Source organism: Pristiophorus japonicus, chromosome 20 (genome assembly GCF_044704955.1).
Source record: "Pristiophorus japonicus isolate sPriJap1 chromosome 20, sPriJap1.hap1, whole genome shotgun sequence".
In the NCBI taxonomy this organism is placed as follows: Eukaryota; Metazoa; Chordata; class Chondrichthyes; family Pristiophoridae; genus Pristiophorus; species Pristiophorus japonicus.
Genome location: NC_091996.1, coordinates 76872565 through 76891440, shown reverse-complemented (window position 1 = coordinate 76891440; position 18876 = coordinate 76872565). Strand labels below are relative to the sequence as shown.

The window sequence follows — 18876 nt, the reverse complement described above, 5'->3', positions numbered from 1 at the left end:
TACAGGGAGAAGGCAAAAAAGAAGTAGAAAGAAACAGAAAGGTGACATCACAGCCAAGGGGGTAAGTGATTGGCTGGTGGTTGGTGAGTAGTTTTTCTTTTTTCTCTTCTATATCAGTGAGTAAACTTTAGCATTGTTGTTGCCAATTTAAGTGTATCTAAGGGTTAAGTCATGGCAGGAGAGCTCGGTCACGTGATATGCTCCTCCTGTACCATGTGGGAACTCAGGGACACTTCCGGTGTCCCTGACGACTACATGTGCAGGAAGTGTGTCCGCCTCCAGCTCCTGACGGTCCGCGTTGCGGAATTGGAGCTGAGGGTGGATTCACTCTGGAGCATCCATGATGCTGAGAATGACGTGAGTAGCACATGGAGCGAGCTGGTCTTACCACAGGTGAAGGGTCCACAGCCAGCTAGGGAATGGAAGACCAGCAGGAAGAGCAGTGCAAGGAAGGTAGTGCAGGGGTCCCCTGCGGTCATCCCCCTGCAAAACAGATACATCGTTTTGAGTACTGTTGAGGGGGATGACTTATCAGGAGAGGGCAGCAGCAGCCAAGTTCATGGCACCATGGCTGGCTCTGCTGCACAGGAGGGCAGGAAAAAGAGTGGGAGAGCGATAGTGATAGGGGATTCGATTGTAAGGGGAATAGATAGGCGTTTCTGCAGCCGCAACTGAGACTCCAGGATGGTATGTTGCCTCCCTGGTGCAAGGGTCAAGGATGTCTCGGAGCGGGTGCAGGACATTCTGAAAAGGGAGGGTGAACAGCCAGTTGTCGTGGTGCACATTGGTACCAACGATATAGGTAAAAAAAAAGGGATGAGGTCCTATGAGACGAATTTAAGGAGCTAGGAGCTAAATTAAAACGTAGGACCTCAAAAGTAGTAATCTCAGGATTGCTACCAGTGCCACGTGCTAGTCAGAGTAGGAATCTCAGGATAGCTCAGATGAATACGTGGCTTGAGCAGTGGTGCAGCAGGGAGGGATTCAAATTCCTGGGGCATTGGAACCGGTTCTGGGGGAGGTGGGACCAGTACAAACCGGACGGTCTGCACCTGGGCAGGACCGGAACCAATGTCCGAGGGGGAGTGTTTGCTAGTGCTATTGGGGAGGAGTTAAACTAATATGGCAGGGAGATGGGAACCAATGCAGGGAGACAGAGGGAAACAAAAAGGAGACAAAAGCAAAAGACAGAAAGGAGATGAGTAAAAGTGGAAGGCAGAGAATCCCAAGGCAAAAAACAAAAAGGGCCACTGAATATAAACGGGCTCCAGGAGGGGTCAAAACTAAAAATCATGGTTTAAAAACTAGTATTAAAACACTCTACCTAAACGCACGCAGCATTCGAAATAAAGTAAATGAGTTGACGGCACAAATCATTACAAATGGGTATGATTTGGTGGCCATTACAGAAACGTGGTTGCAGGGTGGCCAAGACTGGGAATTAAACATACAGGGGTATCTGACGATTCGGAAAGATAGACAAGAAGGGAAAGGAGGTGGGGTAGCTCTGTTAATAAAGGATGATATCAGGGCAGTTGTGAGAGATGATATTGGCTCTAATAAACAAAATGTTGAATCATTGTGGGTGGAGATTAGAGATAGTAAGGGGGAAAAGTCACTGGTAGGTGTAGTTTATAGGCCCCCAAATAATAACTTCACGGTGGGGAGGGCAATAATCAAGGGAATAATGGAGGCATGTGAAAAAGGAACGGCAGTAGTCATGGGGGATTTTAACCTACATATCGATTATTCAAATCAAATTGCACGGGGTAGCCTGGAGGAGGAATTCATAGAATGGATACGGGATTGTTTCTTAGAACAGTATGTTACAGAACCTACAAGGGAGCAAGCTATCTTAGATCTGGTCCTGTGTAATGAGGCAGGAATAATAAACGATCTCCAAGTAAAAGATCCTCTCGGAATGAGTGATCACGGTATGGTTGAATTTGTAATACAGATTGAGGATGAGGAAGCAATGTCTCAAACGAGCATACTATGCTTAAACAAAGGGGACTACAGTGGGATGAGGGCAGAGTTGGCTAAAGTAGACTGGAAACACAAACTAAACGGTGGCACAATTGAGGAACAGTGGAGGACTTTTAAGGAGCTCTTTCATAGTGCTCAACAAAAATATATTCCAGTGAAAAAGAAGGGCGGTAAGAGAAGGGATAACCAGCCGTGGATAACCAAGGAAATAAAGGAGAGTATCAAATTAAAAACCAATGCGTATAAGGTGGCCAAGGTTAGTGGGAAAATAGAAGATTGAGAAAATTTTAAACAACAGCAAAGAATGACTAAGAAAGCAATAAAGAAAGGAAAGATAGATTACGAAAGTAAACTTGCGCAAAACATAAAAACGGATAGTAAAAGCTTTTACCGATATATAAAATGGAAAAGAGTGACTAAAGTAAATGTTGGTCCCTTAGAAGATGAGAAGGGGGATTTAATAATGGGAAATGTGGAAATGGCTGAGACCTTAAACAATTATTTTGCTTCGGTCTTCACAGTGGAAGACACAAAAACCATGCCAAAAATTGCTGGTCACAGGAATGTGGGAAGGGAGGACCTTGAGACAATCACTAGATAGGAATAGTGCAATGAAGGGGAAATCATGTGTAACTAATTTACTGGAATTCTTTGAGGATATAACGAGCATGGTGGATAGAGGTGTACCGATGGATGTGGAGTATTTAGATTTTCAAAAGGCATTCGATAAGCTGCCACATAAAAGGTTACTGCAGAAGATAAGGGTACGCAGAGTCAGAGGAAATGTATTAGCATGGATAGAGAATTGGCTGGCGAACAGGAAGCAGAGAGTCAGGATAAATGGGTCCTTTTCGGGTTGGAAATCGGTGGTTAGTGGTGTGCCACAGGGATTGGTGCTGGGACCACAACTGTTTACAATATACATAGATGACCTGGAAGAGGGGACAGAGTGTAGTGTAACAAAATTTGCGGATGACACAAAGATTAGTGGGAAAGCGAGTTGTGTAGAGGACACAGAAAGGCTGCAAAGAGATTTAGATAGGTTAAGCAAATGGGCTAAGGTTTGGCAGATGGAATACAATGTCGGAAAGTGTGAGGTCATCCACCTTGGAAAAAAAAACAGTAAAAGGGAATATTATTTGAATGGGGAGAAATTACAACATGCTGCAGTGCAGAGGGACCTGGGGGTCCTTGTGCATGAATCCCAAAAAGTTAGTTTGCAGGTGCAGCAGGTAATCAGGAAGGCGAATAGAATGTTGGTCTTCATTGTGAGAGGGATGGAGTACAACAGCAGGGAGGTCCTTCTGCAACTGTATAGGGTATTGGTGAGGCTGCACCTGGAGTACTGTTTTGGTCACCTTACTTATGGAAGGATATACTAGCTTTGGAGGGGGTACAGAGACGATTCACGAGGCTGATTCCGGAGATGAGGGGGTCATCTTATGATGATAGATTGAGTAGACTGGGTCTTTACTCTTTGGAGTTCAGAAGGATGAGGGGGGATCTTATAGAAACATTTAAAAGAATGAAAGGGATCGACAAGATAGAGGCAGATAGATAGAGGCGAAAATTTTGGGTGCTTTACGCCACGCATGACCATCAGAAAATGGCAAAAAAGTAGCCACCAACTGGTGGCAGATTTCACGGTGCCCTCTATTGTCGTCGTCCCGGTAGCATATTAATAATACTTGTATTAATATTTGTATTAATACTTGTCAGTATTAGTACCATTGGTTTTCTTGTTATATATAAATGCCATGGACTTGGATATGGGTGTACAATTTCAAAGTTTATTGATAATACAGAACTTGGCAATGTAATAATAGTGAGCGGGAAAGCAGCAGATTCAGGAGGACATAGACAGACTGTGAAATGGGCAGACACATAGCAGATGAAGTTTAATGTAGATTAGTGTGAAGTGATGCACTTTGGGAGGAACAATATAGAGAAGCTGTATAAACTAAATGATACTATTTTGAGCGGGGGTGAAAGACCAGAGGGACCTGGGGACGCATTTCACAAATCTTCAAAAGTGTCACAGCAAGTTGATAAAGCAGTTCAGGACATGGAATTCTTGGCTTTGTAAATAGGGCCATGGAATACAACAAGGAAGTTACGCTAAACATTCACAAGACACTGGTTAGGCCTTGGCTGGGGTATTGTGTACAGTTCTGGGCATCATACTTTGGGAAGGATGTAAATGCCTTGGAGAGTTTGCAGAGGAGGTTTACCAGAGACGAGGGACTTCAGTTATGTTGGGAGATTGGAGAAGCTGGGATTGTTCTTCTTAGAGCTGAGAAGTTTAAGGGAAGACCTAATAGAGATAGTCAAAATTATGACGGGTTTTGATAGAGCAAGTAAGGAGAATCTGTTTCCTCTAGCAAATGGGTCAGTAATCACAGGACAGATTTAAAATAATTGCCAAAAGAACTAGAGGAAATGAGAATGTTTTCACACAGGTGTTTATTAAGGTATGTAAAGCACTCTCTGAAAGGGTGGTGGAATCAGGTTCCATAGGAACTTTCAAAAGGCGATAGGACATGTACCTGAAGTGGATAATTTGCAGGTTTATAGGAATAAAGCTGGGGTGTATGACTACATTGGATTGCTTGTTCAAAGAGCCAGTGCTGTTACGATGAGCTGAATCGCCTCCTCTGTTTCTACAGAATCACAAAACAGTGTGAACAGGCTGGTGTCTCTTCAGGCTATTTGAGGTTTTAAAGCTCTTCCCAGTCAGAACATTTCAACGCACTGTCATCAGTGTGAGCTCCCTGGTGGGTCCACAGGAGGGATGGATAAACAAAGCCCTTCCCCCACACGGCGCAGGTGAATGGCCTCTCCCCACTGTGAACTCGCTGGTGTGTGGTCAGATTCTGAAAGGGTGGTGGATCATAGGAACTTTCAAAAGGCAGTCAGAACAAGTAAATGGCCTCTCATCGGTGTGAACAAGCTGGCATTGCTTCAGTCCCCAGAGTCTATAAATCTCTACCCACAGACAGAACATGTAAATGCTCTCTCATCAGTGGGAACTCGTTGGTGGGTCAGCAGGGGAGAAGATAGAGTGATTCCCTTCGCACACAGGGAGCTGTGTGAACTCGCTGGTGTTTGGTCAGATTCCACAAGTGTTTAAAGCTCTTCCCACACTCAGAACAGTTAATCGGTCTCTCATCAGTGTGAACTCGCTGGTGTGTCAGCAGATTGGATGGATAACTATGAAGCAGGTGAATGGACTGTCCCTGGTATGACTGCACCGATGAAGCTCTGACACACACGAGGAACTGATTCCCTTCCCACCATCCCCACCTTTACCCAGTGTCTGCCTGGTGTGACGGTGCCCGTGTCTCACCAGGTCAGGCGATCAGCTGAATCCGCATCCAAACACGGAACACGTGCGGTTTGTCCGCGCTGCTCTCCCCTTCCATGTGCAAAGGCTGATGATATTCAGGTCCTGATGGATCGAGCAAGTCTGTCAGATCTTAACTTGATTTTTGTGTCTGAGCTTCCCATCTGTAAATGCTCCACTTCTACAACACTGTAAAATAAGTTTCGGAAGGGGTAAGAGGGTGAATGTTGTCTCATGTCCGCCTTTCCCAGCCCAGGGGGCAGTGAAGTGGATTTTCAGGCCCAGCTGCTGCACAAGTTGGTTGAAAGTACACACAGCAATGACGGCTACAATACCCACAGGCCCCTGCGCTGACACCGGGCATGCTCAGTACACACACCGCCTGAGAGCCCCATCACGGGCAGAAAGTGAGTTTTATGAAGGTTTTTTATATATAAATAGTGGAGAGAAGTGCGGGCGGTGATATAAAAAAAATAATGTATAAACGCAGAGTCCGAGTGCCCCCTGGCATTGGTCCATGCTGTTCAGGGCCGCGCTGTGGATCTTGATGACTTGGGTGAGGGGGGGGGGGCGGGGGGGCAGTGTGTGCGGTGAGGAAGGCTGCTGGAGGACCTTTGTCTTACTGATGTTTTGTGTAAGGCACATGCTTTCTATTGTGTTACTAACACAGATGAGACTGCAAAGAGGGAGGTTAAAGTAACAGTGACCTCAGTCTTTATTAAGACACGCCAGAGTGTGGAACAGGCCTTAGGGACCGGCTTATATACAGTGCTCCCAAGGGATGCTGGGATCCCTTGGGACTTCAGGGGATGCACTCCCTGGTGGCGGAACATGGGAGTGCATGCTTTACAGATACACAACATCACTCCCCCCCAAAGTCAAAGTGAAAACTATTTACAAGGTGAGGCGGTCAGGAGCCTTTGTTTCCCTAGTGGACCGCCTCGGTATGAATGTCTGTTCTGGTGTGTTGGCTGTGCCCTCACTGGGCTGGCGTGTTGTTGGCCCTCCAGGGCTGCTTGGTGAGCCTGGCTTTGATGGGCTGTTGGGCGTGATGGGTTCGATTTCCTGGTCCGGGGTGGTGTCGTTGATCCTTTGGGTGTGTGTTGTGGGCTCGAAAAATGTGGTGTCTGCTGTGGGTTGTTCAGGGCAGTCTGTGAACCGCAGCCTCATTTGGTCCAGGTGCTTTCTGCAAATTTGTCCATTGTCTAGTTTGACTACAAGCAACTGCTCCATTCTTTAGCTATCACTGTGCCGCGATCCATTTGGGACAATGTCAATAGTTTGGCACATACACAGGGTCATTCAGATCAATTTCCTGTGACACAGTGGCGCGACCATTGTTTACATTTTGTTGCTTCCGCCTGCTCTCGACCTGATCATGCAGGTTGGGGTGAACCAGCGAGAGTCTGGTTTTTAGTGTCCTTTTCATGAGTAGCTCAGCCGGGGGCACCCCTGTGAGTGAGTGGGGTTCCGTGCGGTAGCTGAGCAGTACACGGTACAGGCGGGTTTGGAGTGAGCCATCTGTGACTTGTTTAAGGCTCAGTTTGATAGTTTGTACTGCCCGCTCTGCCTGCCCATTGGAGGCTGGTTTAAACGGGGCCGAGGTGACATGTTTGATCCCATTGCGGGTCATAAATTCTTTAAATTCGGCACTGGTGAAACATGGCCCGTTGTCACTGACCAGTATGTCAGGCAGGCCATGGGTGGCAAACATGGCACTCAGGCTTTCAATAGTGGTGCTTCCCAACATTATTTCACACTCAATCCATTTTGAAAAAGCATCCACCACCACCAGGAACATTTTACTGAGAAACGGGCCCGCATAGTCGACATGGATCCTTGACCATGGTCTGGAGGGCCAGCACTACAAACTTAGTGGTGCCTCAACTGAGCACACACGCTGCATTGCCGTACACAGGACTCTAAGTTGGAGTTGCTACCGGGCCACCACACGTGGGATCTGGCTATCGCTTTCATCATTACTATACCCGGGTGTATGCTGTGGAGATCCGAGATGAACATCTCCCTGCCCTTTTTTGGTAGCACTACGTGGTTACCCCACAACAGGCAGTCTGCCTGAATGGACAGCTCGTCCTTTCACCACTGGAATGGCTGATTAGCTCCTGCATTTCAACGGGGATGCTGGCCCAGCTCCCATGTAGTACACAGTTTTTTAGGTCCAAGACCTAATCTGGCAGGCCATGACAGGTGATTTATAATTTTCAAACGCTTCCATGACCATCAACAAGTCTGCGGGCTGCACCACCGTCAACAAGTTTGCAGGCTGCGCCATTTCCACCCCCGTGGTGGGCAATTGTAGCCAACTGAAAGCATCTGCACAGTTCTCGGTGCCTGGCCTGTGGCGGATGGTATAGTTATACACAGATAGCGCGAGTGCCCACCTTTAGTATTTATCCCCTTGTTTTCAGCGAACAGGGATATGAGGGGCTTGTGATTGGTTTCCAGCTCAAATTTGAGGCCAAACAGCTACTGATACATTTTATTTACCCCGAACACACATGCTAATGCCTCTTTCTCAATCATGCTGTAGGCCCTCTCGGCCTTAGACAAGCTCCTGGAGGCATAGGTTGCAACTTCCCCGCAACATTAGCTTGTTGTAATACACACCCGACTCCATATGATGATGCATCACATGCTAGCACATGTCTTTTACACGGGTTATACAATACAAGCAGCTTGTTGGAGCATAAAATGTTTCTGGCTTTCTCAAAAGCAATTACTTGGTTTTTTCCCCATATCCAATTTTCACCTTTACGCAATAACACATGCAGGGGCTCTAAGAGGGTGCTTAACCCCGGTAGAAAGTTACCAAAATAGTTGTGGAGTCCCATGAATGACCGCAGCTCCATGATGTTCTGTGGCCTGGGCGCGTTCCTGATAGCCTCTGTCTTGGCGTCTTTGGGCCGAATGCCGTCCGCCGCGATCTTTCTCTCCAAAAACTCCACTTCTGTTGCAATGAAGACGCATTTCGACCTCTTCAGCCGCAGCCCTACGCGATCCAGTCACTGGAGGACCTCTTCCAGGTTTTGTAGGTGCTCGGCGGTGTCCCGACCCGTGACCAATATGTTGTGCTGAAAGACCACCGTGTGTGGTATCGATTTCAGTAGGCTCTCCATGTTTCTCTGGAAGATCGCTGCAACCGACCGAATTCCAAACGGGCATCTGTTGTAGATGAACAGTCCTTTGTGCGTGTTGATGCAGGTGAGGCCCTTCGAAGACTGCTCCAGCTCCTGCGTCATGTAGGTTGAAGTCAGGTCGAGCTTGGTGAACATCTTGCCTCCTGCCAGCGTCGCAAATCGGTCGTTTGCCTTAGGTAGTGGGAAATGGTCCTGTAGCAAGAAACGATTAATAGTTACTTTATAATCGCCGCAAATCCTGACCGTGCCATCACTTTTGAGTACTGGAACAATGGGGCTGGTCCACTCACTGAATTCCACTGGGGATATGATGCCCTCGTGTTGCAGCCTGTCCAGCTCCATTTCCACTTTCTCCCTCATCAAGTGAGGTACAGCTCGCGCCTTGTGGTGAATGGGTCGTGCCTCTGGGACCAAGTGGATCCGTACCTTCGCCCCGGAAAAGTTTGCAATGCCTGCCTCAAAAAGGGAACAAAATTTGTTAAGTACCTGAGGCCTCATCGACATGTGATAGTGCTCGGATGTCATCCCAGTTCCAGCGGATTTTGCCCAGTCAGCTCCTTCCAAGCAGTGTGGGGCCATCGCCCGGGACAATCCAGAGTGGTAGTTCGTGCACCGTGCCCTCGTCGGTGACCTTGACCATGGTGCTGCCCAGGACAGTGATAAGCTCTTTGGTGTACATTCTCAGTTTTGTGTGGATGGGGCTCAGGGCTGGTCTGAATGTCTTGTTGTACCACAGTCTCTCAAACATCTTTTTACTCATGATGGATTGGCTAGCGCCAGTGTCCAGTTCCATGGCTACGGGTAAGCCATTCAATTTTACGTTTAGCATTATAGGTGGACATTTCGTCGAAAATGTGTGCACCCCTTGTACTTCAGCAACAGCCTCCTCTCTCTGAGGCTCGAAATTGCTTTGATCCACCATAGCTCGGCAATGTAGCTTGCCACTTCCTGACCTTCAGATCGCTGGCACGTGGTGAACCTATACCTCGCCATCAGCACGCTCTCCCTCGAGTTAACATGCTCCCGAACCAGTGTACACAGCTCCTCTTACGACTTATCTGTGGGTTTCACCAGAGCCAGAAGATTCTTCATGAGGCTGTAGGCCAGTGCCCCACAGACCGTGAGGAGGACCGCTCTCTTTTTTGCAACGCTTCCTTCTCCGTCCAGCTCGTTGGCTACAAAGTACTGGTCTAGCCGTTCGACATAGGCTTCCCAGTCCTCACCCTCCGAGAACTTCTCCAGGATGCCCATAGTTTGCTGCAACTTTGCGTTGGATTCGTATTCTCGACGCCAGTTATTGTGTTCCTAACACAGATGAGGCTGCACACAGGGAGGTTAAAGTAACAGTGACCTCAGTCTTTAATAAGACTCTCCAGAGTGAGGAAGAGGCCTTAGGGGCTGGCTTATATACAGTGCTCCCAAGGGATGCTGGGATCCCTTGGGACTTCAGGGGATGAGCTCCCTGGTGGCAGAACATGGGAGTGCATGCATTATAGATACACAACAGATTGGCTAAGTGAGTGGGCTAATATTTGGCAGATTAAGTATAATGTGGGAAAGTGTGAGGTTATCCACATTGGCAAGAAAAATTAAAATACAATTTATTATTTAAATGGAGAGCTATTAAAAAATGCTGCAGTACAGAGGGACGTGATTGCCCTAGTGTGTGAAACACCAAAGGTTAGCGTGCAGTTACAGCAAGTAATTATAAAGCCAATAGAAATGTCGGACTTTATTGCAAGGGCGATCGTGTATAAAAGCAGGGAAGTCCTACTACAACTGTACAGGGTATTTGTGAGACTACACTTAGAGTACTGCGTACAGTTTTGGTCTCCTTATTTAAGGAGGGATATACTTGCATTGGAGACAGTTCAGAGAAGCTTCACTAGTTTGATTCCTGAGATGAAGGGGTTGACATATGGGGATAGGTTGAGCAGGTTGGTCCTATACTCATTGGAGTTTAGAAGAATGAGAGGTGATTTAATTGAAACATATGATACTGAGGGGACTCGACAAGGTGGATGCAGAGAGGATATTTCCACTCGTGGGGGAATCTAGAACTAGGGGGCATAGTTTAAGAATATGGGATTTAGAACTGAGATGAGGAGAAATTTCCACTCTGAGGGTCATAAATCTGGAATTCTCTACCCCAGAGAGTTGTGTAGGCTGGGTCATTGAATATATTTAAGGTGGAGTTGGCCAGAATTTTGAGCGATAACGGAGTGAAGGGTTATGGGGAGCAGGCAGGAAAGTGGAGTTGTGCCCAAGATCAGATCAGCCATGATCTTATTAAATGGCAGAGCAGGTTCGTGTGCCCAATGGCCAACTCCTGCTCCTATTTCTTATGTTTTTTTAAAGGGTGAAGTAATGGATGCAAACACAATCAGCGTTATTTTTTAATCTGAGCATTTTCCCATTGATTAATTGATCAAATATCCAGAATATTAAACTCCAGCCCAGTTATAAGGATAATCAATATCAGCAGAAAGAAATACCCAACTGTCAGAATGGACACGATTCAGACTGGGACAACAGCAGAATCCAAACCCTGCAGTCACTTGTGAACTCGCTGGTGTGTCAGCAGGGTGGATGACCGAGTGAATCCCTTCCCACATGTAGAGCAGGTGAATGGCCTCTCTCCAGTGTGAACTCGCTGGTGTTCCAGCAGGGTGGATGACCGAGTGAATCCCTTCCCACACTCGGAGCAGGTGAACGGTCTCTCCCCAGTGTGAACTCGCTGGTGTTGCAGCAGGTGGAATGACAGAGTGAATCCCTTCCCACACTCGGAGCAGGTGAACGGCCTCTCCCCAGTGTGAATTCGCTGGTGTGTCAGCAGGCAGGATGACCAAGTGAATCCCTTCCCACACTCGGAGCAGGTGAATGGCCTCTCTCCAGGGTAAACTTGCTGGTGTTGCAGCAGGTCGGATGACCGAGTGAATCCCTTCCCACACTCAGAGCAGGAGAACGGCCTCTCCCCAGTGTGAACTCGCTGGTGTGTCAGCAGGTTGGATAACTGAGTGAATCCCTTCCCACACGTAGAGCAGGTGAATGGCCTCTCCCCAGTGTGAACTCGCTGGTGTGTCAGCAGGTCAGATGTCTGAGTGAATCCCTTCCCACACTCAGAGCAGGTGAACGGCCTCTCCCCAGTGTGAACTCGCTGGTGTTGCAGCAGGCAGGATGACCGAGTGAATCCCTTCCCACACTCAGAGCAGGTGAACGGCCTCTCCCCAATGTGAACTCGCTGGTGTGTCAGCAGGGTGGATGACTGAGTGAATCCTTTCCCACATTCAGAGCAGGTGAATGGCCTCTCCCCAGTGTGAACTCGCTGGTGTGACTGTTGGCTGGATGACTGAGTGAATCCCTTCCCACACACGGGGCAGGTGAACGGTCTCTCCCCAGTATGACTGCGTCGATGAATTTCCAGCTCAGACGGGTAATTGAATCTCTTCCCACAGTCCCCACATTCCCACGGTTTCTCCATGGTGTGGGTGTCCTTGTGACTCTCCAGGTTGGACGATCAGTTGAAGCCTCGTCCACACACAGAACACATGTACGATTTCTCCCCGCTGTGAATGCTGCGATATTTTTTCAGGCTGTGTAACTGATTCAAGCTCTTCCACAGTCAGTGCACTGGAACACTCACTCAGGTGTGTGTCTCGGTGCTTTTCCGGTCACACTGATATTTGAAACCTTTTCCCACAGACAGAACAGACAAACATTTCTCCTTCCACTTTCAAAGGCCGATGATATTCAGGTCCTGATATATCGAGTGATTCCGTCAGATCTGGATGTGATGTTTGGTTTGAGTTTCCCGTCTGCAAATCTGCCCTTTGAACAATGTGGAAAAGGAGTTTACAAAAATCATTACTGCAAGTAATGGACGTTAATTCACATTGTATGGAACATTCTTTCCTCTCGTGTTCCTCCAAAGCTGTAAATCCCCGACCCATACACTCTTCCCCGTCCCTGTCCTGAGATTCAAACACGTCACACGTCTGAAGGCAGCTTGTCCTCCGCTCCCAATTATCATCACCAACTCTGGCTGGGTTCAGTTCTACACGCACTGGTTCCCCTCCCCTGAAGGTGCTGACTCTGGCTGGGTTCAGTTCTACACTCATTGGTTCCCCTCCCCTGAAGATACGGATTCTGGCTGGGTTCAGTTCTACATTCACTGGTTCCCCTCCCCAGAAGGTGCCGACTCTGGCTGGGTTCAGTTCTACACTCACTGGTTCCCCTCCCCAGAAGGTGCCGACTCTGGCTGGGTTCAGTTCTACATTCACTGGTTCCCCTCCCCAGAAGGTGCCGACTCTGGCTGTGTTCAGTTCTACACTCACTGGTTCCCCTCCCCTGAAGGTGCTGACTCTGGCTGGGTTCAGTTCTACACTCACTGGTTCCCCTCCCCTGAAGGTGCTGACTCTGGCAGGGTTCAGTTCTACACTCACTGTTCCCATCCCCTGAAGGTGCTGACTCTGGCAGGGTTCAGTTCTACATTCACTGGTTCCCATCCCCTGAAGGTGCTGACTATGGCTGGGTTCAGTTCTACACTCACTGATTTCCCTCCCTCTCGCTCAACCCCAGAGGGTGCTGACTCTGGCTGGGTTCAGTTAACATGATAAGAAATAGGAGCAGGAGTAGGCTATTTGACCCCTCGGGCCTGCTCTGCGATTCAATAAGATCATGGCTGATCTCATCATGGGCTCAGCTCCACTTCCCTGCCCACTCCCCATAACTCTTTACTCCGTTATCACTCAAAAATCTGTCTATCTCTGCCTTAAAATGTATTGAATGACTCAGCCTCCACAGCTTTCTGGGGCAGAGAATTCCATAGATTTACAAACCTCAGAGAAGAAATGTCTCCACATCTCAGTTTTTATTCTAAGACTATGTCCCTTAGTTTTAGTTTCCCCTATAATTGGAAATATCCTCTCTGCATCCAACTTGTCGAGCCCCCTCATTATCTTATAAGTTTCAAAAAGATCACCTCTCATTCTTCTCCAGTGTGTATAGGCCCAATCTACTCAACCTATCCTCATAAGTTAACGCCCTCATCTCCGGAATCAACCAAGTGAACCTCCTCTCAACAGTCTCCAATGCAAGTACATCCTTCCTCAAATACGGAAACCAAAACTGCACGCAGTACTCCAGGTGTGGCCTCACCAATACCCTGTACAGTTGTAGCAGGACTTCTCTGCTTTTATACTCTATCCCCCTTGCAATAAAGGCCACCATTCTATTTGCCTTCCTGATTACTTGCTGTACCTGCATATGAACTTTTTGTGTTTCATGCACAAGGACCCCCAGATCCCTCTGTACTGCAGCACTTAGCAAATTTTCTCCATTTAAATTATAACTTGCTTTCTATTACTTCTGCCATTGTGGATAACCTCACATTTTCCCACACTCCCTCTGCCAAATGTTTGACCGCTCACTTAGCCTGTCTGAAACCCTTTGCAGATTTTTTGTGTCCCACCCATCTTTGTATCATCAGCAAACTTGGCTACATTACACTCGGTCCCTTCATTAATATAGATTGTAAATAGTTGAACACCTAACACCGATCCCTGAGGTACCCCACTAGTCACTGTTTGCCAACCGGAAAATGCCCCATTTATCCTGACTCTCTGTTTTCTGTTAGTTAGCCAATCCTCTATCCATGCGAATATATTATCCCAACCCTGTGAACTTTTATCTTGTGCAGTAATCTTTTATGTGGCACCTGATGAATGCCTTCAGGAAATAATCCAAACACACCACATCCACTGGTTCTCCCTTATCCACCCTGCTCGTTACATCCTCAAAGTACCCCAGCACATTTGTTAAACATAATTTCCCTTTCAAAAATCCATGTTGACTCTTCTTGATTGAATTCTGTGACTCCAAATGTCCCGCTACTGCATCCTTGAAAATAGAAGTGGGATAGATACTGCCTCTTGTCATTCTCTGAAACTATGTGACAGGTGATTGTTGGATAGATACTGCCTCTCTCATTCTCTGACACTATGTGACAGGTGAGTGTTGGATAGATACTGCCTCTCTCATTCTCTGACACTATGTGACAGGTGAGTGTTGGATAGATACTACCTCTCTCATTCTCTGACACTATGTGACATAGAAACATAGAAACATAGAAAATAGGTGCAGGAGCAGGCAATTCAGCCCTTCTAGCCTGTACCGCCATTCAATGAGTTCATGGCTGAACATGAAACTTCAGTACCCCCTTCATGCTTTCTCGCCATACCCCTTGATCCCCCGAGTAGTAAGGACTACATCTAACTCCCTTTTGAATATATTTAGTGAATTGGCCTCAACTACTTTCTGTGGTAGAGAATTCCACAGGTTCACCACTCTCTGGGTGAAGAAGTTTCTCCTCATCTCGGTCCTAAATGGCTTACCCCTTATCCTTAGACTGTGACCCCTGGTTCTGGACTTCCCCAACATTGGGAACATTCTTCCTGCATCTAATCTGTCTAAACCCGTCAGAATTTTAAACGTTTCTATGAGGTCCCCTCTCATTCTTCTGAACTCCAGTGAATACAAGCCCAGTTGATCCAGTCTTTCTTGATAGGTCAGTCCCACCATCCCGGGAATCAGTCTGGTGAATCTTTGCTGCACTCCCTCAATAGCAAGAATGTCCTTCCTCAAGTTAGGAGACCAAAACTGTACACAATACTCCAGGTGTGGCCTCACCAAGGCCCTGTACAACTGTAGCAACAGCTCCCTGCCCCTGTACTCAAATCACCTCGCTATGAAGGCCAACATGCCATTTGCTTTCTTAACCGCCTGCTGTACCTGCATGCCAACCTTCAATGACTGATGTACCATGACACCCAGGTCTCGTTGCACCTTCCCTTTTCCTAATCTGTCACCATTCAGATAATAGTCTGTCTCTCTGTTTTTACCATCAAAGTGGATAACCTCACATTTATCCACATTATACTTCATCTTCCATTCATTTGCCCACTCACCTAACCTATCCAAGTCACTCTGCAGCCTCATAACATCCTCCTCGCAGCTCACACTGCCACCCAACTTAGTGTCATCCGCAAATTTGGAGATAATACATTTAATCCCCTCGTCTAAATCATTAATGTACAATGTAAACAGCTGGGGCCCCAGCACAGAACCTTGCGTTACCCCACTAGTCACTGCCTGCCATTCTGAAAAGTACCCATTTACTCCTACTCTTTGCTTCCTGTCTGACAACCAGTTCTCAATCCACGTCAGCACACTACCCCCAATCCCATGTGCTTTAACTTTGCACATTAATCTCTTGTGTGGGACCTTGTCGAAAGCCTTCTGAAAGTCCAAATATACCACATCAACTGGTTCTCCTTTGTCCACTTTACTGGAAACATCCTCAAAAAATTCCAGAAGATTTGTCAAGCATGATTTCCCTTTCACAAATCCATGCTGACTTGGACTTATCATGTCACCATTTTCCAAATGCGCTGCTATGACATCCTTAATAATTGATTCCATCATTTTACCCACTACTGAGGTCAGGCTGACCGGTCTATAATTCCCTGTTTTCTCTCTCCCTCCTTTTTTAAAAAGTGGGGTTACATTGGCTACCCTCCACTCGATAGGAACTGATCCAGAGTCAATGGAATGTTGGAAAATGACTGTCAATGCATCCGCTATTTCCAAGGCCACCTCCTTAAGTACTCTGGGATGCAGTCCATCAGGCCCTGGGGATTCATCGGCCTTCAATCCCATCAATTTCCCCAACACAATTTCCCGACTAATAAAGATTTCCCTCAGTTCTTCCTCCTTACTAGACCCTCTGACCCCTTTTATATCTGGAAGGTTGTTTGTGTCCTCCTTAGTGAATGCTGAACCAAAGTACTTGTTCAATTGGTCTGCCATTTCTTTGTTCCCCGTTATGACTTCCCCTGATTCTGACTGCAGGGGACCTACGTTTGTCTTTACTAATCTTTTTCTCTTTACATACCAATAGAAACTTTTGCAATCCGCCTTAATGTTCCCTGCAAGCTTCTTCTCGTACTCCATTTTCCCTGCCCTAATCAAACCCTTTGTCCTCCTCTGCTGAGTTCTAAATTTCTCCCAGTCCCGGGTTCGCTGCTATTTCTGGCCAATTTGTATGCCACTTCCTTGGCTTTAATACTATCTCTGATTTCCCTAGATAGCCACGGTTGAGCCACCTTCCCTTTTTTATTTTTACGCCAGACAGGAATGTACAATTGTTGTAATTCATCCATGCGGTCTCTAAATGTCTGCCATTGCCCATCCACAGTCAACCCCTTAAGTATCATTCGGCAATCTATCCTAGCCAATTCACGCCTCATACCTTCAAAGTTACACTTCTTGAAGTTCTGGACCATGGTCTCTGAATTAACTGTTTCATTCTCCATCCTAATGCAGAATTCCACCATATTATGGTCACTCTTCCCCAAGGGGCCTCGCACAATGAGATTGCTAATTAATCCTCTCTCATGACACAACACCCAGTCTAAGATGGCCTCCCCCCTAGTTGGTTCCTCGACATATTGGTCTAGAAAACCATCCCTTATGCACTCGAGGAAATCCTCCTCCACCGTAATGCTTCCAGTTTGGCTAGCCCAATCTATGTGCATATTAAAGTCACCCATTATAACTGCTGCACCTTTATTGCATGCACCCCTAATTTCCTGTTTGATGCCCTCCCCAACATCACTACTACTGTTTGGAGGTCTGTACACAACTCCCACTAACGTTTTTTGCCCTTTGGTGTTCTGCAGCTCTACCCATATAGATTCCACATCATCCAAGCTAATGTCTTTCCTAACTATTGCATTAATCTCCTTTTTAACCAGCAATGCTACCCCACCTCCTTTTCCTTTTAGTCTATCCTTCCTGAATGTTGGTGATTGTTGGATAGATACTGCCTCTCTCATTCTCTGACACGATGTGACAGGTGAGTGTTGGATAGATATTGCCGCTGAAATTCTCTGATACAATGTGACAGGTGAGTGTTGGATACAGACTGCCTCTCTCATTCTCTGACATTATGTGACAGGTGATTGTCAGATAGATACTGCCTCTCTCATTCTCTGACACAGTGACAGGTGAGCGTTGGATAGATACTGCCTCTCTCATTCTCTGAAACTATGTGACAGGTGATTGTTGGATAGATATTGCCTCTCTCATTCTCTGACATGATGTGACAGGCGATTGTTGGATAGATACTGCCTCTCTCATTCTCTGACACTATGTGACAGGTGAGTGTTGGATAGATACTGCCTCTCTCATTTACTGAAACTATGTGACAGGCGAGTGTTGGATAGATACTGCCTCTCTCATTCTGTGACACAGTGACAGGTGAGTGTTGGATAGATACTACCTCTCTCATTTACTGAAACTATGTGACAGGTGAGTGTTGGATCGGTACTGTCTCTCTCATTCTCTGACACTGTGTGACATATGAGTATTGGAGAGATACTGCCTCCGTCATTCACTGACACGTTGTGACAGGTGAGTGTTGGTAGATACTGCCTCTCTCATTCTCTGACACTATGTGACAGGTAAATGTTCGACAGATACTGCCTCTGTCATTCTATGACACCATGTGACAGGTGAATGTTGGATAGATACTGCATCTCTCATTCTCTGACACGATGTGGCAGGTGAGTGTTGGATAGATGCTGCCTCTCCCATTCTCTGAAATTTTCTGACGGGTGATTGTTGGATAGATATTGCCTCTGACATTCTCTGATACAATGTGACAAGTGAGTGTTGGATAGATACAGCCTCTCTCATTCACTGACACTGTGACAGGTGAGTGTTGGATAGATACTACCTCTCTCATTATCTGACACTATGTGACAGGTGATTGTTGGAGAGATAGTGCCTTTCTCATTCTCTGATACAATGTGACAGGTGAGCATTGGATAGATACTGCCTCTCTCATTCTCTGACACTGTGTGACAGGTGACTGTTGGATAGATACTGTCTATCTCATTCTCTGACACTATGTGACAGTGAGTGTTGGATAGATAATGTCTCTCTCATTCTCTGACACCATGTGACAGGTGAGTGTTGGATACATATTGCCTCTCTCATTCTCTGACACTATGTGACAGGTGAGTGTAGGATAGATACTGCCTCTCTCATTCTCTGACACTATGTGACAGTTAAGTTTTGGATCGATATTGTCTCTCTCATTCTCTGATACCATGTGACAGTTAAGTTTTGGATCGATACTGCCTCTCTCATTCTCTGACACTATGTAACAGGTGAGTGTTGGATAGATCCTGCCTCTCTCATCTCTGACACTATGTGACAGGTGAGTGTTGGATAGATACTGTCTCTCTCATTCTCTGACACTGTGTGACAGTGAGTGTTGGATAGATACTGTCTCACTCATTCTCTGATACAATGTGACAGGTGAGT

General features: G+C 46.7%; 1 pseudogene; it reads right to left on the bottom strand.

Moving 5' to 3' along the window:
• Positions 1 to 18876, bottom strand: part of LOC139232779 (zinc finger protein 850-like) — a 115298-nt pseudogene that overhangs the window by 40107 nt on the left and 56315 nt on the right.